We start from the raw sequence: 12236 nt of genomic DNA, 5'->3' as shown, positions 1-12236 counted from the left end.
AAGCTCACCTGATTTTCTCCAAATCACCTCTTTTGGAATTGCAGTCAGTCACAGGAAGTAATCTTTCATTATAAACACCATATAGGTGTATGGGGCATGTTTAAAAAACAAAGATTTTAATCTTGGAGGCTTTTTTTCAAAATTTGGGAGTAGTTTTAATGAATGGAATAACTGGCATGTCATGGATGTATGTAAAACCCATTATTGGCACTCATTATATTAGTTATTGGTGTATCTCCCCAGATGGGCTGGGAGCTTAGCACATGGTCTGGCCATAAAAGGTGAATGAATGAGTGAATAAATAAATCTATCCACATGTATTCCTAAAATTGTATTCCCTAGACTCTACATCCCTAGATCTCACTTTAATAATTGCCCTAATGAGACTAAAACTATGAATAGGCCTGTATATATTAAGAGATACACACACACATATCCTTTTCTATTAGTTTGGTGATAACTAACAAAAATAATGTTTTGAATGTTTCCTATAGAAAAGGACCCCATGGTCATGTTCAGGTCCTCAGTTGCTCTAGAACACATGGCAAGCAGATTGTACATTTCCTAATCTGAACAAGGAACATTTAATATCTGTGAATTCCAGCTGTCCTGTAATGCACAACTGCAGACAGCAAACTTTTGACCCAGGGCCTACTACCATGAAGGCAGACCTTGTGGGCACAGCTGTGAGGGTTTGCAGCTGTTGTGTTTGGAGTCTGCCAGATGGTTCCCACAGCACTAATCCCTGGTTAGACTCACATTTAACAACTGGAATGTTCACTAACTATGCTGTGGACACCAGGCTAAAGTAAATAGATGGTCAGCTGGCTGTCAGATGCCCAAACTCAAGCTCCACCCTCTTAATTGATCTTTTGACAGGATAATATTAGTTTTAAATCACACCTACAAAATAACCCTAGATATAGCTTTGCATGCACATATACATAACTGAATGCATTTTTTAAAAGGTTGGGAAGAATACACATTGAACAGAATAGTGGTTACCTCTGAGGAGGAATTGGGGATGGAAGGGGTGGTAGAGTGTTGGCTTTATATTTAGTGTTTGAATTTATATAAGAATATATTCATATATTGTGTGAAAAAAATTAAAAGAAACTGTATTTGTACGACTCCCCTGCTTTAAATCCTTCCATAGCTCCCCACTGCCTTCAAGCTAAAGTTCGAGCTCTACAGACTGGGCTGTCCATGGGATCAGTGTGGTCTGATCATACCAACTCTTTTTTCTTAAAATACGGTTTTATTGAGATATATTCACATACCCTACAATCATCCACAGTGTACAATCAACTTTTGATTCACAGTACCAGCATACAGTTGTGCATTCATCACCAGAATCAACTTTTGAACATTTTTCTTACTCAAAAAAAAAAAACCAGTAAAAAAGAACACCCAAAACATTCCACCACCACCCCATCCCACCCTATTTTTCATTTAGTTTTTTGTCCCCATTTTTCTACTCATCTGTTCATACACTGGACAAAGGGAGTCTGAGTCACGAGGTTTTCACAATCACACAGTCACACCATGTAAGCTACATAGTTACGCAATCACCTTAAAGAATCAAGGCTACCGGCTTGCAGTTTCAAGTATTTACTTCCTTCTAGCTATTCCAATACACTAAAAACTAAAAAGAGATATCTGTATAGCACATAAAAATGCCCTCCAGAGTGACCTCTCAACTCCATTTGAAATCTCTCAGCCACTGAAACTTTTTTTTTTTTCATTTCACTTCTCCCTTTTGATCATACCAACTTTTTGAAGGTCCCCAAACACCCCAGGTTAGTCTCAGGCCTCTAGACTTTCGCATATTTCCTCCCTCCTCTTCGAATGCCTCCCTCTACTCAAGCCGACAGAGTGAATAACCCTATTTTACCTCCAAGAACTGTGGATGTGTGAAAAACTAAAAGAGAAACAAAACACTTGATTTTTCAGACAAATCTAATTCTTAAAATACCATCTTCTTAAAGCTTCTCAGAGTAACAATTAATTGCGTGTTATATACCAATTATGCTGGCACCCATAAAATGAAATGCTGTTTCTTTACTGCCAGACCAAGTCTGGGTCAAATGCATATTGCACTATATTATAAGTATCATATACCAAGCGGGGATTCCGGAACTACCCAAGAAAGATGCTGACATGGTTATTCTATAGCTTGCTACCTAAAGACCCAAACAAACAGAAGTTATGATCCAGAAGTTAAGAAACCTGAGTTATCTTCTTGCGGAAGACATTTCCTCTTTCTAGGTCTGGTTTCCTTATCTGTAAAGTAAGTCCAAGATTGGACCATATGATCTCCAAGTTCTTTACAATTCTAAGATTTTAGAGTCTATAAATCTAGGAGAGACATATTGAATCTTTACAATAGCTTTTCCTCAAAGCTTCCCCTCTTTGATAATCTCCCCTCTCCAGTTTCCAATAAAACTTAAAAACATTAGCCTGCACACAAAAATGACTATTTAATGAAAACAGTATTTGAGCTTCTTGGAAAAGTCAATGTTTGCTCATTATTAAACTTTTTTTTTCATTTTTTAATTGAATAATATAACATATACATTGAAGTGATAATTCTCCAAGTGCAATTTAACAAGCAGTTAGAGCAAATTTCAAAGGATATCATGGGTCACAGTTCCACAGTTTCAGTCACTTCCCCATTATGAAATATAACATATATATCAAAAAGGTAATATCTTTCAAAGTATAATTTAACAAGCAGTTATACAGGAAATTTCCAAAATTGTTACGAGTTACAGTACCATAGATTCAGTTATTTCCTCATTGTGAAATACATATACAAAAAGATGATAGCTTTCAAATCACGAATTAACAAGTAGCTATAGAACAAATTTCAAAGGATGCTATGTGTTACAGTTCCACCATTTCAATTCTTTCCTTCAAGCTATTCTAATACCCTAGCAATTAAGAAAAAGAAAATTACAGAGATTCAGTATTCATAATCCATTATTAAATTCCATCTTGTCTGTTACAACCCCTTCCTCTAGTTTAATCATTTTCCCAATCTTCAGGGACATCTAGACAGTGACCACCTTAACTTGTTCATGTTGAAAAGGCGTGTTGACATTTATGGGAAAAGGGGACACATCTGGTTGATGTTCTTGAAAAGGCTATTGCCTCTGGGTTTTGGGACTTAGCTGGTGTTCTAGTTTGCTAATGCTGCTGGGATGCAAAACACCAGAGATAGACTGGCATCTACAAAACAGGGTCCATTTTGTTACACAGTTACAGTCTTAAGGCCACAAAGTGTCCAAGGTAACACATCAGCAATTGGGTACCTTCACTGGAGGATGGGCAATGGTGTCTAGGAAACACGTCAGCTGGGAAGGCACATGGCTGGCGTCTGCTCCAAAGTTCTGGGTTCAAAATGGCTTTCTCCCAGTACGTTCCTCTCTAGGCTGCAGTTCCTCAAAAAACATTGCTCTTAGTTGCTCTTGGGGTGTTTGTCTTCTCTTAGCTTCTCCAGAGCAAGAGTCTGCTTTCAACGGCTGTCCTCAAACTGTCCCTCATATGCAGCTACTCTCTCAGCTTCTGTGCATTCTTCAAAGTGTCCCTCTTAGCTGTAGCAAGCTCGCTCCTTCTGTCTGAGCTTATATAGCGCTCTAGTAAACTAATCAAGGCACATGCTGAAAGGGTGGGGCCACACCTCCATGGAAATTATCCAATTAGAGTCATCACCCACCCAAGGGAAACACTCAAAGAATTACAATCTAATCAACACTGATACATCTGCCCACACAAGATTACATCAAAGATAATAGTGTTTTGGGGGGCATAACACATTCAAATCGGCACAGCTGGCATAGGAGTTCTCTGAAGGATTTAAGATTCTGAAGAATAAACTTGGTGAGTGAAACTTTTTTATAGAATCTCAGATAGGGATCTGGGTATTCTCTAAGGTTTTAAGGACTACTGTTGATTTGGACTTATCATACTGTGGTCATTTGGCACATCTAGGTGAAGCTTGCATACAAGTAACCTCCAGGACAGCCTCTTGACTCTATTTTAATTCTATTAGCCACTGAAACCTTATTTTGTTGCCTTTCTTTTCCTCCTTAGTCAAAAAGCCATTCTCAATCCCTCGATGCCAGGGTCAGGCTCGTTCCCAGAATCTCTGTCCCACATTGCCAGGGAGACTCATTCATCTGGGGGGTCCTGTCCCACGATGGCGGGGAGGGTGATGAATTTATTTGCAGAGTTAGGCTTAGAGAGAAAAAATCCACATTTGAGCAACAAAAGAGGTTCTCTGGAGGTGACTCCTAGGCATAATTATAGGTGGGCTTTGCTTCCCCTTAACAACCATAAGTTTCACCAGAGCAAGCCTCAAGATCGAGGGCTTGATTTATTTATTTATTTATTTTTTTTTTAATCATCATTTTATTGAGATACATTCACATACCACGCAGTCATACAAAACAAATTGTACTTTCGATTGTTTACAGTACCATTACATAGTTGTACATTCATCACCTAAATCAATCCCTGACACCTTCATTAGCACACACACAAAAATAACAAGAATAATAATTAGAGTGAAAAAGAGCAATTGAAGTAAAAAAGAACACTAGGTACCTTTGTCTGTTTGTTTGCTTCCCCTACTTTTCTACACATCGATCCATAAACTAGACAAAGTGGAGTTTGGTCCTTATGGCATTCCCAATCCCACTGTCACCCCTCATAAGCTACATTTTTATACAACTGTCTTCGAGATTCATGGGTTCTGGGTTGTAGTTTAATAGTTTCAGGTATCCACCACCAGCTACCCCAATTCTTTAGAACCTAAAAAAGGTTGTCTAAAGTGTGCGTAAGAGTGCCCACCAGAGTGATCTCTCGGCTCATTTTGGAATCTCTCTGCCACTGAAGCTTATTTCATTTCCTTTCACATCCCCCTTTTGGTCAAGAAGATGTTCTCCATCCCACGATGCCGGGTCTACATTCCTCCCCGGGAGTCATATTCCACGTTGCCAGGGAGATTCACTTCCCTGGGTGTCTGATCCCACGTAGGGGGGAGGGCAGTGATTTCACCTTTCAAGTTGGCTTAGCCAGAGAGAGAGGGCCACATCTGAGCAACAAAGAGGCATTCAGGAGGAGACTCTTAGGCACAAATACAGGGAGGCCTAGCCTCTCCTTTGCAGCAACCGTCTTCCCAAGGGTAAAACTTATGGTAGAGGGCTCAACCCATCAAACCACCAGTCCCCTATGTCTGTGGTCATGTTAGCAACCATGGAGGTGGGGTAGGCGAATACCCCTGCATTCTCCACAGGCTCCTCAAGGGGGCACTACATCGTTTTTTTTTTTTTGTTTTTTTTTTCCTTGTTTGTCTTTTTTCTTTTTTTTTTTTTTAACTTTCCCTTCTTTTTTCAAATCAACTGTATGAAAAAAAAAGTTAAAAAGAAAACAAACATACAATAAAAGAACATTTCAAAGAGACCATAGCAAGGGAGTAAGAAAAAGACAACTAACCTAAGATAACTGCTTAACTTCCAACATGTTCCTACTTTACCCCAAGAAAGTTACATACTATAGCAACATTTCAGTGAACTTGTTCCTACTACATCCATCAGAAATTAACAGACCATAGTCATTTCTGGGCATCCCCAGAACGTTAAATAGCTTATCTGTTCTTCTTGGATTATTGTTCCCCCTTCCTTAATTGCTCTCTACTGCTAGTTCCCCTACATTCTACATTATAAACCATTTGTTTTACATTTTTCAAAGTTCACATTAGTGGTAGCATATAATATTTCTCTTTTTGTGCCTGGCTTATTTCGCTCAGCATTATGTCTTCAAGGTTCATCCATGTTGTCATATGTTTCACCAGATCGTTCCTTCTTACTGCCGCGTAGTATTCCATCGTGTGTATATACCACATTTTATTTGTCCACTCATCTGTTGATGGACATTTGGGTTGTTTCCATCTCTTGGCAATTGTGAATAATGCTGCTATGAACATTGGCGTGCAGATATCTGTTCGTGTCACTGCTTTCCGATCTTCCGGGTATATCCCGAGAAGTGCAATCGCTGGATCGAATGGTAGCTCTATCTCTAGTTTTCTAAGGAACTGCCAGACTGACTTCCAGAGTGGCTGAACCATTATACAGTCCCACCAACAATGAATAAGAGTTCCAATTTCTCCACATCCCCTCCAGCATTTGTAGTTTCCTGTTTGTTTAATGGCAGCCATTCTAACCGGTGTTAGATGGTATCTCATTGTGGTCTTAATTTGCATCTCTCTAATAGCTAGTGAAGCTGAACATTTTTTCATGTGTTTCTTGGCCATTTGTATTTCCTCTTCAGAGAACTGTCTTTTCATATCTTTTGCCCATTTTATAATTGGGCTGTCTGTACTATTGTCATTGAGTTGTAGGATTTCTTTGTATATGCAAGATATCAGTCTTTTGTCAGATACATGGTTTCCAAAAATTTTTTCCCATTGAGTTGGCTGCCTCTTTACCTTTTTGAGAAATTCCTTTGAGGTGCAGAAACTTCTAAGCTTGAGGAGTTCCCATTTATCTATTTTCTCTTTTGTTGCTTGTGCTTTGGGTGTAAAGTCTAGGAAGTGGCCTCCTAATACAAGGTCTTGAAGATGTTTTCCTACATTATCTTCTAGGAGTTTAATGGTACTTTCTTTTATATTGAGATCTTTGGTCCATTTTGAGTTAATTTTTGTGTAGGGGGTGAGATAGGGGTCCTCTTTCATTCTTTTGGATATGGATATCCAACTCTCCCAGCCCCATTTGTTGAAAAGACCATTATGGCTCAGTTCGGTGACTTTGGGGGCCTTATCAAAGATCAGTCGGCCATAGATCTGAGGGTCTATCTCTGAATTCTCAATTCGATTCCATTGATCTATATGTCTATCTTTGTGCCAGTACCATGCTGTTTTGGCAACTGTGGCTTTATAATAAGCTTCAAAGTCAGGGAGTGTAAGTCCTCCCACTTCGTTTTTCTTTTTTAAAGTGTCTTTAGCAATTCGAGGCATCTTCCCTTTCCAAATAAATTTGATAACTAGCTTTTCCAAGTCTGCAAAGTAGGTTGTTGGAATTTTGATTGGGATTGCATTGAATCTGTAGATGAGTTTGGGTAGAATTGACATCTTAATGACATTTAGCCTTCCTATCCATGAACATGGAATATTTTTCCATCTTTTAAGGTCCCCTTCTATTTCTTTTAGTAGAGTTATGTAGTTTTCTTTGTATAGGTCTTTTACATCTTTGGTTAAGTTTATTCCTAGGTACTTGATTTTTTTAGTTGCTATTGAAAATGGTATCTTTTTCTTGAGTGTCTCTTCAGTTTGTTCATTTCTAGCATATAGAAACATTACTGACTTATGTGCATTAATCTTGTATCCCGCTACTTTGCTAAATTTGTTTATTAGCTCTAGTAGGTGTATCGTTGATTTCTCAGGGTTTTCTAGATATAAGATCATATCATCTGCAAACAATGACAGTTTTACTTCTTCTTTTCCAATTTGGATGCCTTTTATTTCTTTGTCTTGCCGGATTGCCCTGGCTAGCACTTCCAGCACAATGTTGAATAACAGTGGTGACAGCGGGCATCCTTGTCTTGTTCCTGATCTTAGAGGGAAGGCTTTCAGTCTCTCACCATTGAGTACTATGCTGGCTGTGGGTTTTTCATATATGCTCTTTATCATGTTGAGGAAGTTTCCTTCAATTCCTACCTTTTGAAGTGTTTTTATCAAAAACGGATGTTGGATTTTGTCAAATGCTTTTTCAGCATCTATTGAGATGATCAATTGATTTTTCCCTTTCGAGTTTTTAATGTGTTGTAATACATTGATTGTTTTTCTTATGTTGAACCATCCTTGCATGCCTGGAATGAACCCCACTTGGTCATGGTGTATGATTTTTTTAATGTGTCTTTGGATTCGATTTGCAAGTATTTTGTTGAGGATTTTTGCATCTATATTCATTAGGGAGATTGGCCGGTAGTTTTCCTTTTTTGTAGCATCTTTGCCTGGTTTTGGTATTAGATTGATGTTAGCTTCATAAAATGAATTAGGTAGTGTTCCATTTTTTTCAATGTTTTGAAAGAGTTTGAGTAAGATTGGTGTCAGTTCTTTCTGGAAAGTTTGGTAGAATTCCCCTGTGAAGCCATCTGGCCCTGGGCATTTATTTGTGGGAAGATTTTTGATGACTGATTGGATCTCTTTGCTTGTGATGGGTTGGTTGAGGTCTTCTATTTCTTCTCTGGTCAGTCTAGGTTGTTCATATGTTTCCAGGAAATTGTCCATTTCTTCTACATTATCCAGTTTGTTGCCATACAGTTGTTCATAATATCCTCTTATAATTTTTTTAATTTCTTCAGGATCTGCAGTTATGTCACCTTTTTCATTCATTATTTTGTTTATATGGGTCTTCTCTCTTTTTGATTTTGTCAGTCTAGCTAGGGGCTTGTCAATCTTGTTGATCTTCTCAAAGAACCAACTTTTGGTGATATTTATCCTTTCTATGAGGGCTTGATTTATAAAGCAGTGGTTCCAAAGTTCACATAGCATATGTTATGTCCACGATCATCCATCCATATCTCACATTATCGTCTCTTAGTTTTACAATTCTCATCATTCTCCATTTTAAACAATTCTCATGACCCAAAACACCTCATAGCTCTTGTCAGCACTTAATTATTTGTCCCTAGTGTTTGTCTGGTACTAGGGTGGTATTCCTATTAATTATAGTCCCTAGTATGCAATAGGTAGATTTTTCCCATTTACCCTTCTGTTTACAACTCTCTGTGTTAGTGTCATACCTAAGCACCTAACTATATTTGTGGGGCTGGTCTGTGGGAAACACGCCTTTAAACAACCTCTTTCAATCCTATTCACCTTCAATGCAGTTCTGATACTTATAATTCCATTAACAAACAATCGTCACCCTATCCATTCCCATACCTTTGAATTCACCATCATTAACATTTAGATTATCATTCCCCCTCACTAGCTTCTGTCTATCATTAGGTCCCCTATATTCCACATTATATAAGACACTGATTTTTACATTGTTCAAAGAGTTCACAGAAGTGGTAACATACAGTATCTCTCCTTTTGTGTCTGACTTATTTCACTCAGCATTGTATCATCAAGGTTCATCCATATTGCCAAATTTCAGGACCTTGTTGCGTCTTACTGCTGCACAGTGTTCCATCTTATGTATATATCACATTTTGTTTACCTATTCGTCTGCTGAAGGTCATTTGGATTGTTTCCAATAAATCTTACACTTTTAAAATAAAAGCTCCCAAACAGCTGTAAAGTTCCTAAACAAAGGTACCACATCTTTTGTAGCATCTGCCAGTCTAGTATCTCATTAAGATTCCTCTCCTAAATACTGAAGTGATAGTTTACCTTCTAGAAGAAGCACAGCAATGAAGAATCCTGGAAAACAAGAGTTGCGCTGTTTTACTACAAAATGAAGCAGCGTCTTATCTGCAGGGTTCCAGAACGTACTATGAATTCTTCAAGGTAAGAGACAGTGATGACTAAAATGAAAAAAATCTTTTTGAAACTGTTTAGCACAGTACCTGTATAATGGGAACTCAATTAACATGTGTTTTCATTTCTTAGTTTCTGAATATCAAACCCTAACACATTAAACTCCCTGATCAAGGATGAAAATATTTCCACATAGATAGGGAAGTAGAATGGTCAGACTATCAAGAGTTGAATTACAGCTCTATCACTTAATATTTAACATTTGTATACCTTGGCTACCTCATCCGGAAAAATGAGGTAATTGCACAATCACAGGGTAATTGTAAAGATAAAATAAGATTGCTCATGTCATGTCTTAGAAATGTGGCCAGTACTCAATAAATGTTAGCTAAAAATGACATTCTAGGCACTGTGCTAGTTGTGTTACGTATGTTATTTCTGTTCCTCATGACAACCCTTGCAGAGGTATGATTTTCATTTTGTGGATAAGGAAACAGATTCAGAGAAATTAAGTAACCATCTTAGGCTTATGGTTATTGGGGAGAGTCAGGGTTCACACTACATCTCTCTGACTCAAAGACTCTGCCTCTAAAGATAGTATAAAGCAAAACAGTGACAGTAAGTTGCACTGCCTTCAATATAAAGTATAAAAGCAATAAACATCCTTTCAGCAGCCATTCTTGAAAACAGTTAAAATTTACACTCAGAAACATCTCTTTTTAACCCAAAACCAAATCCTTTTTTTAAATTTAAATACACTCTACTGTAGTCTTTGGGTTCTAATACTGGGGTTGTCACTAGCTAGCTGTTGCTGGACCTCATTTCATCATTGCTATAAAGAAATTTTGGGCTACTAAATCATGGATCCTTTACTGCTCTGAAATCCTTTTTCCTTCTGTTGTAGACCAAAGCATCTCCACAGGCTCTTGCTGCCATCCAGAGGAAAAAATACTGTTGCAGGTGCAAAGTAGGGCTTATAGCAGTATCAGACTGGTGAAAATAATAGCTATCATTTATTGAGTGTCTGCCTGCAGATACTGCCCTGGGCATTTTTCATGTGTATTGCTATTCTGCAAGGCAGGTAGTATCCATATTTTTAAACTGAGAAATCAGAGTTTTAAAAGTTTAAGCAACTTCTCTTGGGTAACTCAACTAGTAACTACAGAATTGGGTTTTGAGTCTGATACAAACCATATGTTTTTCCAGCTATGTCAACAATCAAAACAGAAGCATCTTGCATAAAGAGGCAATGCATTTACAAACCCATCCTTTCAGCCAGAGCATAGAATAGATTGTCCTTCTACCTGTGTTTCCCCCTCCCTAGGAGGACTCTGGACCTAGAGGCCAGCATGTGGCACAGATCCACATGCATCTCTTAAGCTATTTAAACCTGTTAGCATGAAAATTATTTGATGAGTTTGGTAAAAATGCAGAGTCCCACATCCAGATATTCTGATTCAAGGTCTGGTGAGGGGTCCAAGAATCTACATCTTAAACAACTACTCCAGGTTATTCTGGTTCAGATGAGAAACTGCTCAATTACACTGGATTGTGATTTTTATAGGGGCCTGAATGAAGAGTGGGTCATGTGCTTCCCTGAAGCCTATCTGGGATCAGTACAATTTAATTTCCCAAAGAACAGGCTGCCAACTTGCATAAGAAGGCAATGAAACATCTATACCTGGTGCTTATTCAGGATGGGTTTGAGGTTCCCTGGATGGGAAACTTCTCAAGACTACACACACACACACACACACAAACACATTTAGGTATGTATGTATAAAACTAGCTCATACTTAAAAAAGAGAATGTATAACAAATTTATGGCTTAAACCATGATGATAATGAGTAATCATGCTCTTACTCTCTGTAAGATGGAGTTCCTATGCCCCCATGCCTCTGCACATACTAAAATGCCTGCCAGGCCTCTGCAGAGTGCACTCATCATTTGGAACCTCAGATTAAGTTTCACCTCTCCTGGAAAGCCTTCATTGACTGAGAGAGATTTAATGCTTCCATTATACACCTCTCATGCCATTTTATAAATGTATTATATTTGTTTACATGTCTGCTTCCTCACCAGATTGAAGATACCAAATATTATATAATCTCTGACTCTCCAGCAACCAGCATAAAGTGCTCAATGAATAGGATGACCATGTAACCTGGTTTGCCAAGGAGAGCCCAGTTTATGTCTGTTGTCCTGAAGTATTGTAAGTGCCTCCTTTCACTCATGAAAATGTCCTAATTTAGATAACCAACTATATGATCACTCTATCAAAAAAAATCAGCTATTCAATAAATATATAAATTAATACATGAAGAAAGATTTAACTGATGGAATCTGGGCAAGAAAAGCTGACATGTAAAGATTCTCAAAAAATGTCAACAGCTGGCCACTGCACTTGCTTCTTCCTCCAAAAGCACTTGACTGCTCTAGAGAAAGAGATGGTTTACACAGACCAGATGCTTAATAACTTTGATTACACAATTAAGTTGAAAAATGTTAGCATATTCCTACTTCAAGAAAACCTAGACAAAAAATATGAATTTATAACACAGATCAATACAGCAGAGATTACTAAATATTGTAGATGTTTACTACTTGATGACAACTAGATGGGTAGAGAAATTTAAAGAGCTGACTTTACTACATGTTGAAAATCAGAAATGCAGATTAAATACTCCTAAAATAACATAATCAATAGGGAAATATAAGTTTAAAAATTCAACTATGCACTGTTTTTAA

Source organism: Choloepus didactylus, chromosome 4 (assembly GCF_015220235.1).
Source record: "Choloepus didactylus isolate mChoDid1 chromosome 4, mChoDid1.pri, whole genome shotgun sequence".
Classification (NCBI taxonomy): domain Eukaryota; kingdom Metazoa; phylum Chordata; class Mammalia; order Pilosa; family Megalonychidae; genus Choloepus; species Choloepus didactylus.
The sequence above is the reverse complement of the archived record's forward strand: the minus strand, read 5'-3'. Positions refer to the sequence as shown.